This window comes from Myxocyprinus asiaticus, chromosome 28 (genome assembly GCF_019703515.2).
Source record: "Myxocyprinus asiaticus isolate MX2 ecotype Aquarium Trade chromosome 28, UBuf_Myxa_2, whole genome shotgun sequence".
NCBI lineage: Eukaryota > Metazoa > Chordata > Actinopteri > Cypriniformes > Catostomidae > Myxocyprinus > Myxocyprinus asiaticus.
Window position 1 is genome coordinate 22,058,039 of NC_059371.1, and position 21,579 is coordinate 22,079,617.

Below are 21,579 nucleotides of genomic sequence, written 5' to 3' on the forward strand. Positions count from 1 at the left end.
GATGAGAAAATTACTTCATTTAAAGTGTCAAAATGTCAAATATATTAGCTAATATCTGGTTGGGTTTGGTAAAGGGGATGTACAGAACAACAAATCAACAATAACAACAAAAAAGGATTTTTGTTTGACAATATGCAACCAAGACCATTAATTAACATATTAGAGGTCATGTGACTGTGTTCTCTGGGTTTAAGTGCAGAGTATGGGGCAGTTAAGCCGTGTGGTGAAGGAGCGGCCACTAACATCTTTCCAAGCAAATGTTTTGAATTACAAACCCCCACTGGTTTCCAAGCATGCAAAAAAAAGCTTCCTGTAAGAGAGAGAGAACAGTGTAAGAGAGGGAGAAAGAGTGAGAGAGAGATTTGTAGGGACTCCACAAAATGAGGACCAGATGTAAAAAAAAGTGCCCTTCCTCTCGCCTATCGCCTCCCACCTCTTTGGGACTTTTTCTGCAGCTGTCGGCCCACGGGCGGTGGGAGTGGGAGAGTGTGGCATGTGTCCGACACATGACCCAGTGCCGAACTCCAGATTTAGAGTTAAAGAGTATAGGCAAGTGCATGTCTGACAGCTGACCTGCCTTCCATAGAGCTCAATTCACACACACACACACACACACACACACACACACACACACACACACACACACAGAGAGAGAGACAGAGTGAGGTGCAGATATACTGGGCTCTTACAACTGTACTAACTGGAGAGGAATTCTATTTAATGTGCAATAAAGATCTTGTCTCAGTTTCAATACTGGTTTAAAAACGCCATTTCTAAATTAAAGAACATGAACTGCAAAGATTCTCCTGAATGCACTTGATCTTTAAAAAAATATATATTCAGAGAGCTGCACTTTAACTGCTGTATTAGGGTTTATACAGTTTTTTTTAAACGTGTTTAAGCAAAGCTAAGACTCATCTCTGAGGCGAGTATCTTCAGATAGAGCAGTGCAATGGACTACAGCCTCCCAGTGACAAAGAAAGGCATTACAGGGAACACAAAATGCTTCTCAGCTTTATTTGGGATTGTTAAAAAGTTCCCATGAAATCGTTGAAGATGAGCCGTTTTCTTTCCGGTGTTGATACATTTACTATTGAAAGTGTGCAAAAGGCGATAGAGAGAGTGTCAGAGCGCTGTCGTGCTAGCCAGTATGGGGACTTTTATCATGAAACGCGCTTATCGCGGATAGCCGGAAGAGGCGCTGTTCATTACTCGGAGATCGGCAGACTGCCTCTGCCACTGCTCGCGATTGGGTTTTCTGCTTAAACTAGTGTTGGAGACGTGCATCGTCATTAATATCAGCCACAGTTTGGATGTAATTTGTGTTGTGTGCGTCCTATAAGAGTGAGTACATATAAACCTGCAATGTTAACTGATTGATGCTTGGCTTTATCAGTGATGACGCAGTTATTAGCAGTTCAATGTTGCGTGATAATTCTATTATCAACATGCTATTCTTGTAACACATCTGTTGATTTACAATGTTCGGAGTTATAATGTTTATAATGCTATAAGTCGTTTGGATAATTAATAATAGTGGATGCACTGGTATACTAAGTGTTTATACATCATTATGTTACTGTAAGAGGGGAGCAGCCTATAGTTGTGTATGCATAATAATACTTGTAATGGTGGTTTTATTAGAATATTGCTCTTTGTTTCTGGCAGGAGAAACCACACCGTCCACCACAATCATACATCTCATGCTTCTACTGATATGTACCCAGCCCTCTCAAGAAGACAAGATCTGTGAAAGACAGTACTTAAGTTCTCCCTCTAACTGGCTCACGCCTCCCATCATTCTCAGCAACCCGTGTATGCTTATTAGCAGTGGTCCCAGAGCCCATACTGAGCAGAGAGTATTCATTCCTCTGGATGTTTCCAAGGAGGCCTCCTTGACTCTATCACATACACCACTTTGTTGCCCACTGCAGTCCTCAAGTCTATCTGTCCACATCCTGTTAGTAGAAACTGACTGATGTGCATGTAAAGGCTGACTCCCCTCTCTGATTTGATTATAGCGCATCTGTGAAAATAAACCTGTTCAAACTGCTACTTCCCTCTGTGGTGTTCTGACCGACACACCTGGTTCACTGCGATTCAAGCTAGCCCTAACAGTATAAGGTAGCCCTTCGCTACAGAAAGACTCATCTTTTTTTTAAATAGCTAGTATGCTTTAGTCATGTCACAGGCCTGAACCATGATTTGCTACTTACTAGTTAGTTGCAGGTGGTATTAGGTGGAGCATTTCACTACTAAATATATGTAGTGGAAGATGAGTCATCAATATTTTAGGTAAGTTTTCCCAGTAAAAAGACTGTAAATTCTGAATACGTATATCTGCTAATTTAATTTTGGTGGGAACAGGGTAATGTAGTACAACATCAAATATGAAGCTGTTACCTTTGAATTTGAACAGGTCATCACCCTCGTCACTATCTGACTCAAAGAGACCCTTAAACTCCTCCTTGTCAGATTTCTTCTCTTCAGCCTTCTTGCGCTTGATTTCAGGGAGATTCAAGTCCTCCATCTAAATAAAAATGCCATGCAACAGAAAACAAGGGATGATTTTTTAAATACTTGACACCAGGTGGAGTGTTTAGCAGGGACTAAAAACGGTTCAAGGAACGAAAACAAACAAAAAATTTTAGCAGAACGTAACCGAAAACCAGAACATAGTGATTTTCAACTGTTCCGGAGTGAAAACAGTATTTTTTTAATGCTGGTAACTGGTTATAACCGGTTAATTTTGTTCTGATAATTTTTTTTTATGAAACTAAAGGCCAAAGTGTTTATCACAGTAAATTTTTGGAATTACACCACTTCATGTTGCCCGAAAAAATGAAACCTGTGCTGTGATCCTGAAGGAAACTGCTGCATCACACATTTCTTTGCCTAACTGCCCGTTGTGGATGTTGCATTCTGTGAATGAAGACCTTTTTAACAACTATGTATAAATACTACATATACTGTACATGCACGTCTAATCCAGATACAAAGAGAACATTAGAGGTAAAAGGACATTTCTCAGTTGTTTCCAAGTCTTCAGTGAATTATTGTTAGAAATTATGCATTAATACAGATTTGACGCTGCTGGGTTTTGACTCAGAAGCAGATCTGTAATTAAAATTATACTTAACTGTTAATGAACTGTTATTCATTAACCGCACTTTTTGTTTTTGTTCTAGCCGGTAACCTTTTGGAAAGGAGGCTGCGGAACTTCTGAACCGCAGCGAAAAAATACAGTTTTTGCTCAGAACGAACCGAAATGAAAATCATTTTGTTTTTAGTCCCTGGTGTTTAATATCTTTAAATGCTGTCATTAATCAAAACTGGCAAAAGCGAAACATCTGCAGACATGAAAAAATGAGAACATAATGAAGAAATGGGAGGCTATTATGCTGATTGCGTGCTTTTTTTTAATATTCAGATACGATTTAGACTGAATCTGACCGAGACATCTAGAAAAACAGCAGTTGAATTGTTCAGTTTTTTCCTAGTCTATGTACATACTTTGTGAGTCTCCTATCTCACTAACATAATGATCACAAAAATTAGTAACTTACACTGCTGAGTCAGCATTTTATTTCAACATCTCAACAACTACAGATGATTCAAAATGGACAAAATAGATTCATTAAAAAAGCATGTTCAAAATGTATTGAATATCTGGAACACAAACAAACAACCAACCAACCAAAAATTCATATTACAATTTTTAGTTTAAATTTATTTAGAATATTTATAATTTTAATATAACAGAGAATCTCAAAAAATTATACTAAAAAAATTTGAAATTGACGTGCATCAAAATTAACCTGCAGTTTATAGAAAAATTGTGCCAATAGGGATTTAAAATTTGACTTGGACTCGTGAGAAACACGAGTAAATATTGTGCAAAAAAGCTATTTTGAGAGTTTTAAATATTTGCGACTCGAAATTATTATTTTTTTAATTATATTCTCCCCAACAAAGACTATGGAATGTAAGTGTTTTTGTGGGTGTGTATATCTTGATGGGGAAGTGGCAGAGGTAGGAGGAAGGTGGGGGAGAGGCAGTGGTAATCAGATCAGAGCATGGGGACTCGTGGATCAAAGCCTGGGATGCAGCTCTGAGCACTATAATACTCTTCCTGTAGCACTAGCCCTCCCGCCTCCTCTGCCAATCTGCCGCTTCCTAGACGCCAACACTTCGCCTGATGTCATCTCCATTATCTCCCCATGGACACGCTCCACCACACACACACACACAGAAATGCAATAGGTGCATTAACAGATCCAGTACTATAATTTTCACAATGATGATCACATCTGTGTCTTTCATAGAAGACTAAGAAAGGCTAGCTTTAAAATAGCAATGGGTTGTTTCAATACAGTATTTTTAAAATTGACTAGTCAACAAACCTATCTTTGAGAAGCCCTGTGTAATGAGACTGATTTGGGGTTCACCCAGTCAGACGCATTTTTTAGGGGGCATTAACATAAGGTACATTCTTGTGTTAAAAATCAGCAAAAAAAAAAAAAAAGTTTGTGGAGGAATTAAAAAAAAGAAGCATGAGACATGATGCAACGGCCAAACATCTCCGAATGTGCTTTAACGGGAAAGAATTTAAAGACACAACTTTCCCAAGTTTTACCGTGCAAACAGTCTAACAGCTTCAGCACAGCATGCTAATTACAGCACCAACGCTAAAAAAAAAAAAAAAACATTTAAGAAAATGCCTATATAATACTAGTCAACTCACTAATTGAATAGTTGGTCATTGGATGACTAGTCGACCATTGTGACCCATCGCTATTAATAGTTGCTGTGTTTTTTGAATTCTTACCCTCTCTTTTCCAGATATCTCCAGCTGAATCTCCTTTTCGCGTAGTTTCTTCCACTGGCTGTAATATTTTGTGAGTGGAGTGCCTTCCTCTGCTACCTGCTTCTCCCAGGCCACCTGCAAACAAACACAAGCATTACTACATCAAGCATAAGGGAGCTGAAAACAAAAAAAAAGTGCAGAGAAATCTTTCTCAAGACACATCACCAACAACATAAAACAATAAAAAGTGTTACTCAAAAGTGCTGTTCTAGACATGAGTACTTAAGTATACACAAGACTGCTCTGTGATTTTGAGTCTATATCAGTAATTCACTACAGAAAATCACTATTCAATTTTCCATGACTTTAGGACTGTATTAATTCCCATGACTTTCCAGACCTGGAAATCACAATTTTTAAATTCCCAGATATTCCCAGGTTTTCAGTGACTGTGAGAATCCTAAATAAATTGCTTTAATAATAAAGAAGAAAGTCATCATGAATAAAGTATGAAGCCAATCACAGCAATTTCCAAATTAGGTGTGGCTCTTGGTGCACAACGTCACTCTCAAACAGCAAAATAAGTGTCTAGTAAAAGGATAAAGTGGGAGGGGAAGGGTGTAACAGAGGGAATCTCAGCCAAATGTTCCTTAAAGGTCTTGTGGATGATATTGATCAGGTAAAATGAGATTAGTTAACCGCCAAATCCAATAGACTGTTATAAATCTCTACTTCAGTATACAGTTATCTAAACTTGTTTATAACAATTTGCAGTGGTTTGTGAAAAATGATCAAAGCGGGAAAAGGGAGCTATATGCTCTTTCGGTCAGGAAACAAACCCTGACAAAGCTAACAGATGTGTACACATACACAACCAGTGAACACGCTGGGAAACAGAGGGCTTCATCCTTTGAAGCATCTCTCGTACTGCTGCTTGTGTGCATTAAGGAAATCCTGATGTGATCACTTCTTGTGCTACAGTTCTGAGACTAAAATAAACTACTATAAATAACACATGCACCATGTTAGAGCAAATGCACCAGACACATCGAGCTATCGTGTTCATCAATTATACAGTAATATGTAAAACAGTTAGTTACGGTCCACAAATTTGATTGGACAAGCTGTGTTCCAACAGTATTGATATGTCATATTACCTCATTGGGACACTTCCCTGTTTGAATCGCTCTGTCCGTGTTTGCTACACAGAATTTTAATTTTATGGTTCACAACATTGTAACCATCCTACTTTTGTTGGCAAAGCCAAAACTAACAGCATATCTGGCCAAAACTGAATGCAAGTTACTCAATATTAAAGGTGCAATATGGAATATATTTACTTTACTAAAGCATAAAATTATCATAATATGTTATCAGAGATTTAGGAAACATGCTAAGTTGAAATACTGGCTTGTCCGAAAACAATGCTACAGCCAGTATATTCTACTTTGATGGATTTTCTGTTTGTGTTTTGGCTTGTTTGATCCTGCCCACTGCCCATTTCCCAATAGTATTTTGACACCCCAGGTTGCCAGATTTGAAACAAGTTAGCGGGCAAACAAAGCGCTGCAGCCATGGAAGCCAGCAATACATCTAGCTAACATTGACAGTTATAAAAAAATCCACTTGAGCTGGTTTATAATTTGCAAACAATAAAAACATCGCAAACATATACATTAACTGATCAACTTACAGAGTAAGGCTCGTCGCTTGCCATTGTCAGTTTGCTCATTCCTGTTGCGTCCTCAACCTTGCAACCCGCGTGAGACAACTCTCTCCAATATTTTGAATTTTGACTGCAGTACCCATTTTAAACACTTTATGTCAATGTTACATATTGCTCCTTTAACTTTTAAGTGTTTTGTAAGCGCAATAGCACAATCATGCTGTTGTACTGAATATCAAATAGCACAACTGCCTCATGCCTACAGTTGATTCAAAGTGGTGGTGATATTCAGTACAGCACTCTTGTTCATGTGATATTGAGATAAAATCCTCTAAATTAACTAAATAATAAATAAATCACAATTCATTTTGCCAGTCTAAAAAAACGAAAATCTTCCTTAAATAGTGAATTATGTAACCACTCTGTTAAGTATGTCCTCACATGGTAATATTAGAGCTGTTGGAGGCATGGCACAACCCACAGAGACAGAAATTTGTTGGTTGGATAGATCCATGGGGAGGGCGGCTTTATGCAGCTGTGCTGGCGGCAGTGCCGGGTGAGAAGTTTGCCATGCCACCCTGGTTTCTAAAGGACATCTTTCCCGCTGGCCAGAGCCTGGCGACAGACGCGCCCCGGCGTGGTGCCATGCTGTCTGAATGCTCTACACTACCACATCTCTCCCTCCGGCTTAACATTACACACACACACACACACACAGAGATAGAGAGAGAGAGAGAGAGAGAGTGGGAGAGATATTAAACGGCTTTAAATATTTATCAGAGGTGTGCGTCGGTCCAGAGAGTGAGGGAAAGAGAAATGAACAGGCTGTGCATCGGCAGGGGTGACAAATGAGAGCAGAGATGGAGATGAATGGAGCCGAGATCTGGCCCCAGAGAGGAAGTGACTTCTCACCTTCTCTCACAAACTTTACCCCTGTGGTCGCCACATTACTTTCGATACCACAGCAAAAACTAATGTGCCATTGAACATACTCATTTTAACAGTTCAATATTAATAACAAATTAACAAATTAAATAAAAAAAGATTTGTAGCCTCCAATTATTTCTCAATTAAGTAAACACTGCTTCAAGTTTTCCCAGTAATTATTCAAATAAACAGACATAAAATGGATGTCTTTTTCCTGTGAATACTGTTGTTTGATTAACTTTGAGAACTGCAATTGACCGCATTATAGAGTGCAACAGTGCCCACCTATTTTTCAGCCATGTTGGTTCCAGAAGTATTTTGCTCAAATTTTTTTCCAAAAGGATTTTTATAAAATCTTTCATTCAAGAGTTGTAAGCCATGAACCAAACTAACCAGTTCCGAGGTGACTCACAAAATTACAAACTTTGATTTGAATAATAAAAAATAAAATAAAAAAAGTATTTGAAAATCAGACAAAAAGACAGAAGTACAAGACTGTGCACTTAACATCTTTAATGAGGGAATAATCTACAATTTCTTGAAGCATTGCGAATGGTGTAATCAAAGTAAAAATGTCTGAAAACTTTGGATTTTAAAGTTGTCGTTTATACCGGAAGATATTCAGATATTTTCAAATAAAAAAAGCAGTTTGGGAGTGTAGTCACACCAACTCGATTGCTTTATTCACAGTGCATCTGATAGGTGGATCTTCCTCTTCAGGATCATGGTTGAAGTAGTTTTTCACACGAAATTCCACTATGAAACATGACTTCCTAAAAAGTTACGTTGAAAAAACGCAGACTTACAGAAGCATATACCATCTATTAACAACCTTGAAGATCAAAGGAGATCCAGGTAGATATGTCTTTAAAGGTTTATAAGTTACGGTTAAAAATCACTTCCCGTATGGAATTTTTACTTCTGGAACCAGACTGTTGAGCTCTGTTACAGCGAGGTGCAAGTTCTCTTCACAAAGCACGCACAAATTAATGTCGCCAACTGATTCATTACTCTGTGCTACTAATACTGCAGAAAAGCTGTTCTTTTTCATTATTTTAGTTTCAAATTAGTACTTTTGACATCCCTAGTCATTACGAACCCAGTCAGCACACACAGACCATGCTTCAATCTGCAACTGGATCAACGTTAACAGACGCTCACAGATGAAGTACTTAATGTCTGCTTTTCTTCCTCAGACTGTCTTGCTAAGAGAAATTACTTTAGAAAGCTTCCTGTTCCATTACTCCCTATCTGCTCACATATCCGCCACCAATCAAGCGTCAGGCCACATGACGGCCGCGGTCTGTGTTCCGTGTCATGGTGGCCATGTGTGTGTGCCTGTCTAAAGACCCGTGACTGCATTTCCTGACCAACAGGTGGTGTGGTCAACCAGGTCTCAGGCTAACCGCCACATGCTGGTTTCAACTGGCTACAGTACCACACTCAGACGTGTTCACACGTAAACATACAGGGCTCTTGAACAAACACCCCTTTAATAGAGACTGTGGGTGACCAGCAGTCACCTGTGAGGGGACGGAAGGCCGGGTGTGTTTGAGGTGGGTGTAAAGAGGAGAAACTGTAGGGATTCCAGTCTGCATTTACAGCTAAAATAAACATCTATCCGCCATGTCTGGTTCCAAAGCTCACAACTGTCTGACTAGAAGTGCTGTTATAGTTACCATGTAATTGGGAAAAAACAGAGAACGAGAGAACCTCATTTGTTGGATTTAATCTAAACAAATTGATAAAAATGTTAAAGACCCCATGAAACCAGAATTGTAGTTTTATGGCTTTTAGTCCATGTCTGTTAGCTTTGTGGCCATCTATATTGCAAGTACTCCTCCAATTGCTAGCTGAAAAAATCAATATGCATTTGGGAAAACGGACCAAAAATATTAATGACTTATTTTGCGCTACACTGACTGTTGTCTAATCAAATGCACACTAGAACAAGAACGTCCCTCCCCAAAGCATTACCTGGATTGGACTAGCAAGAAGCAAATCATTGTTCATGGCTGTGATGTTTCTTAAGACTATTGGCTATTAGGGCTGGGTGATATGATGTTATAGGTCATGGCGATGATATAAAGTGTCAATCGATAGAGATTTTGCTTTATCGTGTATACTACGATATGTAAATATTCATGTGTGTGCTTATCTATCAATGGGCAGGGCTTCACGTGAGACTGAGAGAATTTAAGAAACATGGAGAGGGTTAAAAAAAAATTCAGCTGCCACCCAAGCAAATTCAATTACATTAATCTCGTGTTCAGCATTTCATAACCGTTGAATACGCTTCTCATCTGATGCGTGCATCTGTGTTTCATGTGACAGTCGCGTGCGCATGAGTCCAACATGCTTCCTGATATTTACAGGAGAGCGTAGAGCGGGAACACGTGTGCAACTTAATCATTTCCCCCTTAATCGACCCAAACATCTCCACAGAACAGGACTCTCAAACAAGTCAAGAAAATGAAGAGGAGCTTGTTATTAAAAAAGGTGCGACATCTGTGGTGTAGGTTCACATAAACCAACACAGACCATATGCAACAATATGCAAATTGTGTAACACGACGACAATCACTTGTAATACAAGCAATTTGTTTTACCTCAAAATGAAGCATGCAAAAGAATACTATGAAAGCCAAAAGATGCGCTCTGCATTAACTCTATAATTTTTTGCAAGAAGTGTTTAAATAATTTGGGATGTTTTCTTAAAGTAGTGTTTATTTTCATCGCACATTTTTTTTCTTCTTTTTCACTTATGTATTATTCTCTAGAAGATCTCGAGTTTCTTGAGTAAAGTTAATAATAATATTGGTTAACAACATATGTGACTGAAATTTAGAATTATGGTACTGTAGGAATGATTTAAAACCAAGTAGGTTTTTTTTTTTTTGTACTTTGACTATTGTCAAGCTCCAAATAAAGAGAAAAATATATAATAATTAAATAATATATATTAAATATTTTAAATTATTTAATTCACTGACAGATTTACCCAAAAAATAGACATTACAATATGGTTATTTAATAAGCCAATTTGTATAGATTTTCTGGCCAAACATTTACTATATCCTGATATTTCTCGTTATCGTGATATAAAATTACACATATCATGATATAAGATTTTGGTCATATCGCCCACCCCTACAGGCTATTTAAAGGCTGTTTCCATATAAAATACTTCAACATAAGAAAATGTGCTCATCAAGTGATTCGGTCATTAGCTCATTTGTTGAGTGCTAAGTGAGCTCAGAAAAGTGCTACAAATAAGACATACACAATAAGAGCTACAAAGAATACAGTGACCTTGTGATTAACCAAACATATCAAAAAGTGTGCTGTGACTAAATGACTAATTGTGGTGTATTAAAAATACCAATGTTCAAGAATCTGTTTGAAAGAGTAAACTAAAAATGACTGCAATTCTCAGAGTAATTTCTAGTACAAAACTGAAATTGTAATGACTTAAAGATTTGATTAATTTCCATAATGGAAATTTCTGAAGTGAATGACCATAATTTTTCCATGCATGAAAAACAAAATAAAAAATATAAAATAAAAAAAAACACAATTATTCCAACACTAGGAACACTAGGTACTTTCCCACCTACAGTCCTGTTACTTTTCCCTAAGTAACATTCTAGATGAGAACTCTGAAGAAGAACTGGACAACCGAGGACACTTTTCACCGCTTGCATTCACATTCACCAAAGTAACCCCGTAGTGACGTCATCTAGTATCGACCATTTTTCTTGTGACATTATTTGCATACGCAATTCAACAGCAACAACAACAAAATCAACAACACTAACGGAGGACGCCAGAATCGAAGCTCCACTTTTGTTTGTTTAGGGCTGTTTTATACTAAATTTGGCTGCATCGGAAAACATAGGCAGCTGCCTTATCAGTTAATGATTTAACCAACAGCTTTTTGGACGAATGGAACTCTCTGAACGGTTCAAAAAAGCAATTTATTTAATTCGACCTTCATCAAACCTTATACAGCCTCCGAAGGCAGCATTTTTCAGTTTTCAGATACAGCCTGTGTCTTCAGGTTACAGTTTAAACTGGGCTCGCGAGGTGTGCGTGCAGTGCTCCGTGCTACAGCTGGAGTGAGAGGAGAGATGAGGCGGCAGAGGTGCTCTTAACTAGGGCTGCAACTAACGATTATTTTGATAATCGACTAATCTAATGATTATTGGAACGATTATTCAAATATTTGGGCGACTAATGCAATGATTAATCATTAGCTCTTAACTGACTATTCAGCTTTTGACTCAACTTAAAAGGTTGTATTAAACGTGCATCTTCTTTTAAAAATACCTCTAAATGACATTCACTGAAATAAAGGAAAAAAATACTTGTTTAATTCAGTAAAAAAAAAATCACTGCAAACAATCCTATTGTTATCAAGTGTTTTTGTCTTGTTTTCCGTTTAAAATTGTCTAAAAATCCTTAACACAAGATGCATTTACTTGAGAAGCAAAATATAAGATATTTAGACTTGCTTTAAGAGAATGTAACTTAAATATAAGTGTATTTTGCATATAAATGTGTTTTTTCACTTGGTTATACTTCTACGAGTGCAGTAAAGACGAAATATACTTATATTCAAGATCTGTTCTCTAAAAGCAAGTCTAAATATCTTATATGCTGCTTCTCAGGTGAATGCATCTTTTTTTTAAAGGATTTTTAGATATTTTAAAATATTAATATTTTAAATATTATATTTAACATTCTCAGATAACAATTTTTTCTTCTGCAGTTTAGCTGCTTAAGTAAATGTACATTGTTTTAAAGGAGTTTTAGATATTTATATTGGAAAACAAGCCAAAACAAAAACAAATCAAAAACATATTTTGTTGCAGTGTATAATGGGGTGAAGACTACCTCATTCACCTTTTTATTAACTTCAATCAATCTTTAAATAAAGCTGCGTATTTCCAATTTTCTTCACAAGAAGAAATGTATAGCAACACATATATTATGATTCAATACGTCGCGAGCCATCACGTTATAATCTAGCTGCAGCAAGCACACACACTCGAGGGACGAGCGTCATCGCGAAAGAGTGTGCTTCAGCCGGGTGCAGTTTCAATCTCTCCCCCAGGACACTTCGAACAACTCATAGAAGAGGCGCTGGCTGCACGAAGAAATGCCAGTTTTGGAGTTTGTAGTTATTTACATGATCTGCTTCCTTATTATTTGAACTTTAATAAAGCTATAATGCAGTGGTTACCAACCCTGTTCATGGAGGCCCCCTAACACTACACATTTTGGAAATCTCCCTAATCAGACACACTCAATTCAACTCAACAGCTCGTTAGTGGAGACTCCAAGACCTGAATTGGGTGTCAGAAAAGGGAGATATACAAAATGTGCAGTGTTGGGGGGCCTCCAGGAACAGGGTTGGGAACCACTGCTATAATGCATTAAATATAACTGCATTAAAGATGTAACGCTGGGGTGTTTAATTTAAAGACACTCTGATATGCAAGTTTTGCTTAAGCGGAACGGCAGCTCTGGCTCCGCTTATTCCACAACGAGAGTGCTTCTGTATTTACTTATTTTGTATTTTTGCATTATAATTCCCTCATACTTTGCGATCTACATCACCTGAAGCTGTTTGGAAAGTTTAGAGTGCATCTGGACTGTGAGCTGTGTTTTCTTCCTCTCCTCAGGTGCGAGCTGCAGTGCTGCTCTTGTGTGCAGTCATTAGTGTTTCATATAATCTCATGTTACGTTAAATGAGATCAAACAACTATTCTACAATGAAAATTTCTGTAGACAATTTTTTATTGCCGATGTTGTCGATAATGTTGCCTAATCGTTTCAGCCCTACTCTTAACAGTGCAGCACATGCTCTACTCCACGGACAACATGCTGAATATGCACTATAAACCTAATTATCAACATGACATTTTACAATTAAGGCTTTTATGACTCAACATAAATTACTCTACTGAAATATTCACTCATTGACTTTCAGACGTCTTGATGCAAGTTAACCATGCAGTAACAGGCACGCAATATTTCCCTTATGTAAAATAGATTTAATGACGGTTTAGTGTATAATAAAGTTAAATTCCCCACTCTCGATAAACATCTGATTGTTTACATACGTCATCCAAGGAAAACTTTTATGTAGTAATCCAGAAATCACTATATTTTCTGTATAGTCACACAGTACAAACAGTACAGATGTGATGAAAACATCTCGGTTACATATGTAACCTCAGTTCCCTAAGATGAAGGGAACGAGACTTTGCGTCACTAAGCTGATGCTATGGGGAGTGTCCTTCTGCATGACCTAGTTGAAACCTTTCTACAATAATGCCATTATTGGCTATGGTGTTTAAGCCCCACCCTTTTAGGCGCAAAGCTGACCGGTATAAAAGCGGGTACGAAAACACCATTCCTCATATGCAAGGACTTTTCCTCACCCGAATTAAATGGAGAAGGGAAAAAGGCTTGAAGGTGAACCACCTGCGCTCTAAAGGGTGTGGTTAGAACCTTAGGCACATAGCCTTCCCTGGGTTTGACAGTGGTTTTTGAAAGACCCGGACCAAACTCCAGACATGAATTGTCAACTGACAGTGCTTGCAAATCACCGACCAATTTTACTGAGGCCAAAGCCAGCAGTAATGCGGTCTTAAGAGAAAGCACAATAATTCAACATAGTCCAGAGGCTCGAAGGGAGGCCCTGCAAGCGCTTTTAGGACCAAAGTTAGGTCCCATGTTGGGACTGTAGCGGGGTGAGGGGGATTTAGCCGCCCCGCCCCTTAAGGAATTTTTTGCCTATAGAGGTGCCGACTTCAGGTGCATAATACGCAGATATAGTCACCACATAAACTTTGAGCATTGACGGAGTCAGCCCTGCGTCCAACCACATCTAAAGAAATGTACGAATTTCAGGTATGGGGCAGTTCACTTGGTCTTTGCCATGTAAAAAGCACCAATTAGTGAACACATTTCATTTCAGTGTATAAAGGCGTCTCGTGGACAGTGCTCTAGCCTGTAAAATGGTGTTCATAACTGACTGAGCCAATTCTGGCTCGTCCGTTGTGCTCCAATCAAAGGCCACAAGTGTAGGCTTCACAGCTCTGGCTGGGGATGCCAAATTGTGCCTTGTGTTTGAGAGAGAAGGTCTCTCCTCAGCGGTATTTCCCATGAAGGCCCGTCCAGTATTTCTACCATTTCCAGAAACCAGGATAGATTGGGACATTTCGGCACAATTAACAGAACTGTTTCCATGTCCACTCGGACTTTGTAGATGACACAATGGAGGTGGCGTTTCACTGGCTATACTGTTGTGCTGTCCGAACGAATCAGAAAGTGGTAATTCATGATGTCGGAATGAAAAGCTCTCAAAGCTAGGAAGACAGCCAGTAGTTCTAGGCGGTTGACATGCCACACCCATTTCACATAACACCCTGTTGGTAGAAGGCCGGCACTGTCCACGGTGCTAGAGCTGCCAGTGGCGAGTCACCACGATGCACATGCGCCCGAGGCTCCAGGCGCAATGTGGAACATTGCTTGAGCCAGTACAGTACTCTCATGTGTAACAGACCTAACAGTATAACGGTGGATGCTGCCGCCATAAAACCCAGAATTCTCTCAAATAGCTTCAGTGGTAATGTTTTTCCAGTTTGAACTGAGACAGACACTGAAGAATGGTCTGTATGTGCTCATTTGTGAGGTGCGCACGCATGCTCCCGGAGTCGAGACGAACTCTTAAAAAGGAGATTTACTGGCTGGGGTAAAGTATGCTTTTCACCTAGTTGACATTAGATCAGAATTTTCCATATGGCAAAGCAGCAAGTCTTTGTGTTTGCTCAGTAGTGCCTCTGATTGGCTAGTAATAACCAATCACCGAGGAAATAAAAAATTTGCACACCATTCATTTTCAATGGGGCAAGTGCCACATCGATACATTTCATGAACGTGCAGGGAGCCAGAAACTAACTGAAATGAAGGACTTTAAATTGATATGCAGTTCCCTCGAACGCAAATCTAAAAAGCCGCCTGAAACACGGTGCACATGGTACATGAAGTACGTGTCCTTCAGATCTATTGACGCAAACCAGTCCTGAGGATAGATGTACGATAAGATCTGTTTCTGAGTTAACATTTTGAATGGGCGCGATTCAAGAGTCTCAGTACTAGAATGGGCCGAAGCCCGCCGACCTTCTCCAGAACAAGGAAATAACGGCTGTAAATCCCACTGTGTCACAGTCTGGGGCAGTCTCTATCGCGTTTCTGCGTGCAACACCGGCACATCCTGTGGATGGACCACAGATTGCAAAGCGCCAGTGATGCGAGGTGGCCGGAGTACAAACCGAATCATATGACCGTGCTCGATCGTTTTAAACACCCAGTCTGTCACGCCCGTGAGGGCTTGCCACGCATTCACGCAGCAGGACAGCAGGCTTATTACTTCATCTGAAATTGTTCTTTGCGAGAAGACTGTGTATTTCGGCTAGTAACACCGGCGCGTCTTCAGACGGAACAGTGGATGACAGAACACTGTTGCAATGGGGCGGCCGATGTGCAAACTGGATCGTATAACCATGTTCGATTGTTTTTAGCATCCAGTTGGAAATGCCTGTAAGGACTCGCCAAGCCTCCACGTAACGGGACAGAGGGCAATTTGGTTTATTCATTGCATGATATAATGCACCGCTAACCATTGGAAAGCGGTTGTGCATAATGTGTGGGATTTGAAGTGGGAAAGCTCTTTATTAAAAAAATGTGAGCATCTCGTACATGTGCAACTAGCGCAACTACTCTTTTTTTTTTTTTTGCATTCTTTATTGCATGTGATTGAATGTGAGACACAGAAACAACATACTGAACAACATTTTGAACAACAATATTCCTTTCCCAACAAACAGCATTGGGGAAGAGGGAAACAGCATTGTGTGTCAGAAGTGCTTTTGCTGCGCGGGTTTTTTTCCCCCTCTGTGCGGGCTTGCCTTCGTTTGGGCTACGGCTTGCGTGGCTTTACCAGCGGCTCGGCTGCGACATTTGGCGGCGCTGAGGCAACAGGCATGGGGTTTTTAGCCAGACTCTGGCCTGAGACAGTTGTGATGAAGTACTGCTCCGTTTTGGCATAAAATGTCTCATAGCCTGTGAGTGTTGTGATGTAGCATTCAGCAAATCTATCCACAGAGCCGCAGAAAAGGATGGCTGGAGACACAGAAGCATCACAGAGAGTGGCTTTTTCTGCGTCACGCATGTCCATGTGGGTCAGCCAAAAATCCATTTGCTTGAGGAGCTTAGCTTGGAAAACTTGGAGCACCACCATCACGTGGAATGCTGAACCAGCTTGGCCCGCTGCCGAGTATGCTTTTCCAGCCAATGCGGATGTCAGTCGACACAGCTTGGAAGGATGAACGGGATTTCCACGCCCTGCTACTTGTCAGGCAGAGATGTGCCGCTACCGCCTCTTACAGGGGGTAGTCGGGCATTACCTTTGTCTTCCCCGTGGTCCACTTTAGTGAGGAGAGTGGAATTGCTGTGCAAGCGAGCTGAACAGGGCTTGCGCCAGGATTCTGTCAGTTTGTTATGAACTTCCGGGAAGAACGGTGCATTCTGCTGTTGCTTGACGGCGTCATGACTTCAATAACCATTCATCAAGGCGTGATTTTTCAGAGATTTTCCCCCTTGCTGGGGAAAGGGGCAGCATCGTCCTCCATTGACCCCTCGCCAGATGCAGTGAGAGACATAACATCATCCCCAGCATCAGAACCTCCGAACGTGACGAGGTTGTGCGCTCCTGCAGAGGGCCGAAGCTCGTCACACACACACTGTATTGGCATAGACGCAGTATATGATGATTGAGGGGCTCGCGGGGCGTGTGCCGGCACTAAGTCCACCTCAAATTCATCCTGCTCGACCTCGCGGCCCTGCGGTGCCTCCTCGTGTGATCCCTCGGGAGTCACAGAAGAGGCGGGTGGGAGGACACAGGAGGCTGAATCGTCCCTAAGAACGAGTGCGATTTGCGCGCAAAGTTGAGACTCGTGCCCTCACAGTGAGGGCAGTCTGTCTCTATGAGAGATGTCTCTGCGTGGGCACGGCCCAGACAGTGAATGCAGCTCTCATGCTCACCTTACTGTGTCTTATGTGTCCCTCGCATAAGGAACACTTACGGAACGACATCTTTAAAAAGATGCGAACACATAAGCAGCTCTTTTAGTATATATATATATATATATATATATTTATTTTGTGGCAGGGTGAACAAGAGACAGACACAGTGGGTGTGGCATCAAGCACAGTGGGTGAGGCATTTATTGGAAACAATAATAAACGTAAAAACGACGAGCCAGAGGGGCGGACACAATATATATATATATATATATATATATATATATATATATATATATATATATATATACACACACACACACACATACATACATATATACATACATACATACATACACACACACACACACACACACACACACACACACACACTATCAACAATAGCTTATAAGGATACAAAACTCCTGCTGAAGCGCTGTGGGGAATCAGGATGCTGAAGCAGCCCGTTCACCAGCGCAGTGTCAAGCGGCGAGGTGGAGTAAACGTTCGCCGGAACACTGCCGTGAAGATCCCACCCACTGACTTGAGGCTTCTAGATGAGAGATGAATCAATGTCTTGAAGGAAGAAAATTCTGAGGAATGGTGTTTGCGTGCCCGCTTTTATACCGGTCAGCTTCGCGCATAAAAGATGATGATTCTCTTTGGATACTTTGTTAGATGTTAAGGTCATTTGAAAAATTAGCACAATCCTCCGAATAGCAGGTTAGCAGCTACCGTATTTTCCGGAAATAAAGTCGCACCTGACTATAAGTCGCACCAGGTCAAAATCACGTTGTTGAGAGAAGAAAAACAGATAAGTCGCATCTCTATATTAGTCGCACTGACAGAAGTTGCAAACGCCAGGCACTAGGACCCAGGAGCCTTCCCTTCACCGGTTCAGATGTCAAACATGCTCCCTGAAGAGGATTACAGTACTTCATAATCTACACATCGTGTCACTGTGTTTTTGGGCTTGTTTTAAATGGGAGAATTTGCTTTAAGTACTCGTGTGTAACAGTTTCTCATATTCTGTTTATTTCATGAAAAAAAAAAACATGACAATTAAGCCACATCTGTTTATAACACCTGTAACATGCTATGCACAAATAAACAGCTTTTAGTCTGTGGGTAAAGCAATATGTCTGACGTATTCTATTAATTAATTAACATAAGCAACTGTGGATATTTCTGATATTTGCAACCCTCTTTGCAATGTATTAATTATCCAGTTCACTGATTGAATGTTTTTACTATGAGTGTGATGAAATGTCATTTTGTGGGCATGTGAGGAGTTGCATTAGTTAGCGGTCTAGAGTTTGTTACAACAATAATGTTAGACAATATTAAACTTGTTGCATAAAGTACTTTGTAAAGGCAAAATATTCTGAATTGGCAACTTTAAAATGCTTCTTCCATCTCTATTACTGCGTCCAAAACCAGGAAAATGCTGCCTTCGGAGGCTGTATATGGAGGCAGAGATCAGTTTCCTTAAGAGTTCCATTCATTCAAAACAGCTGTCAGTTAAGCCATTAACTGATTAGGCAGCTGCCTACGTTTTCAGATGCAGCCTATGACTGATGTTTTCATCTGTTTGGTGCACGTGTGTTTGACCAGCCGACAACAGTTACATATACATTTTGTATACAAGTCACTTCGGACTATAAATTGCAGGGCCCTTCAGATGATAAAAAAAAAAGCGACCTACATTCCGAAAAATACGGTAGTTTGTTTAAAAATGACGGCTGTAGACTCCTCTCCTTTCTCAATGCTTTGTGTCATGGGTTTTTGACCAATCACAGGTTGCTGCACCTCCCACAGTCCCTATATGCCCCAAAAATACCTACCCCGGAGTAGGAGCTAAAAATGTCCCCTAAAACGGCTTAGAGGAACTATAGTTCCTCAGGTGCAAAAACAACAAAAAGTACTCGTCCTGGGAAAAAGTATCTAAAACTGGCTTTAGTGTCACCAGTGGGAAAGGGCCTACTGTTCACAACTGTTAACTACCATAAAATAAATGTATTTCTTAGTGAAAAATAAAAAAGTTTAGTAGGATTTGTAGGGTTTCCATCAAGATTTTATTGCATAATTTAGCTATGATATTACAGGTTAACTATATCTCAGATGAGAATAGTTTTCCCTGAGGAGTTTAGGGATCTTTGTGTTTCACAGACATACTTTGTGATTTTAATTTTCATGGCTCCTCTGTGATAAAACTCATGCGTTTGGATGACAAATAAATCATGGGGGACGAGCGAGATCTTGTCAATCACATGATAGCAGTTGCGCTTGTTATATGGAAAATTCATCAATCTACAAACTGTGTCCTCTGTATTTGCATTTAAATATGTCTGGAATTATGCTAAAGTGAAAATAATTTTTTTAAAGCATTAGGGAACCGCACTGCAAAGTGCTGCGGACATTTACTGTGTACATTTTCACATACAGCACGAGTCAAAATTCTTGCGAAGAGCAATTAAACAAATCAAAAAACTGTAGGGACATAACTGTTTATCAACGCAAGCCAAATAAATCTGTCAATGGGGGTAAGCATGTTTCGTCACCCGCATTACGCGCTTTCTCCTAAGTGCACACAAGGAGAGGTAGAAGCCACACATATCAAGGACAGTAAAGATAGTTTGAGGAGCAATGGTTAAAATGGTTTTCTTATGTTTTATATATCAAAATGACAGACATCATTTTTGAATTATCTATCAGTGTTTAAAAAGTGGAGGTGGAAATTAAACCTTTTAAATAAGATAAACATTGACCTGGCAACTTTTCTGGGACTAGTCGACCCGAACAAGCGAGTAGTCATGCAAGCACCATGCATATATGTATATAGTACATGTTTCTATATTAAAATGTTATATATTACAATTTTATTACATTGCTGCCATAATAAAGGACTATTTCAAAAGTTTACGTGATCTGCCTCTCGTTTTTCTTTCCCTTCTACTTAAAGAGTTCCCACTCTCTATGGTGGAGCGGTGACGTAATTTTATTAATGTGAATTATTTAAAAAATGTTACACATTCCTCCATTGTTCACAACTGTACATTACTGCCAGAGCTGTTACCATGCAGAGAACAACCGTATGGCCCTTAGCAGTGATGAAAAAGGATTTCCAAAATGACTTTTGGATTATAAACTCAGAGATGTGGATTCGGACGGTAATTAAATTACCACACAACCTTGGTGTTTGTCAAAAACAGAAGGTGATTCAGCCAGGAATTTTCTCACAGAAGGTGGGAGAAAAACACCAACATTTCTGATTTGGATGGCAATAAAATCACCAACAACCCCCTGTAAATTCTGGAATTACCTCACGTCCCCATGCAAAATAATTGCCATCAGAATAGGGCTTTACACAACCTCTGTGTAAACTGCTTTTCGGCTAACTCAAGGGTCGTCAGAGAAATCTAATCCCGACCAAATGCGAATGTCTGTGATTGCCGATATTTAATTTTCACAACACTTCTCCTCATGTATTATGACCTACATGAACGAACCCTTAAGATCATACTTATGCACGCCAAACGTCTGCCTGATGCGTGCCTTTCATTATGGATGTAGATTTGTTTTTTTTGTTGTTTTTTTGCCATCTGACGAAAAAATAAGATAAAATCAATAAGGAGAGCCAAATTGTGAAAGCTGCTAAGACTGACCACTGTAATATCTCACCTTACGTGAGATACTCACCTTAATTTCTCAATTATGTAATAATGATATAACTGACAGATAAGTCTTGTTTATTATAAGCAGCCACATCTATAACCTCAGGTGAAGTTTATTTTAAATGAGGTTTTTATAATAAGTAATTTATAGTGTATAATAAATCAATAAATTAAAATTAAATTAATAAATTCAACAATTTAAAATGTATTTTAAAAATGATACATCATTTTAAATTTAAACAAATTACATTTAAAAGTTGAAATTAACTAAATTATCTAGAGACAGAGATTATAGAAAATCACAGATGTCAGATGATAATAACTGTAACTCAATCGTCGTTTAGAAAATGAATCCTGTCCGAATAGGGCTATAGAAAGCATAATATCAGAATACATTTGATTATGATTTG

At 39.4% G+C, this 21,579-nt stretch overlaps 1 pseudogene; it reads right to left on the minus strand.

The window, feature by feature from the left end:
- LOC127419395 (nucleolar complex protein 2 homolog) overlaps positions 1-21,579 on the minus strand; it is an 80,845-nt pseudogene that overhangs the window by 11,442 nt on the left and 47,824 nt on the right.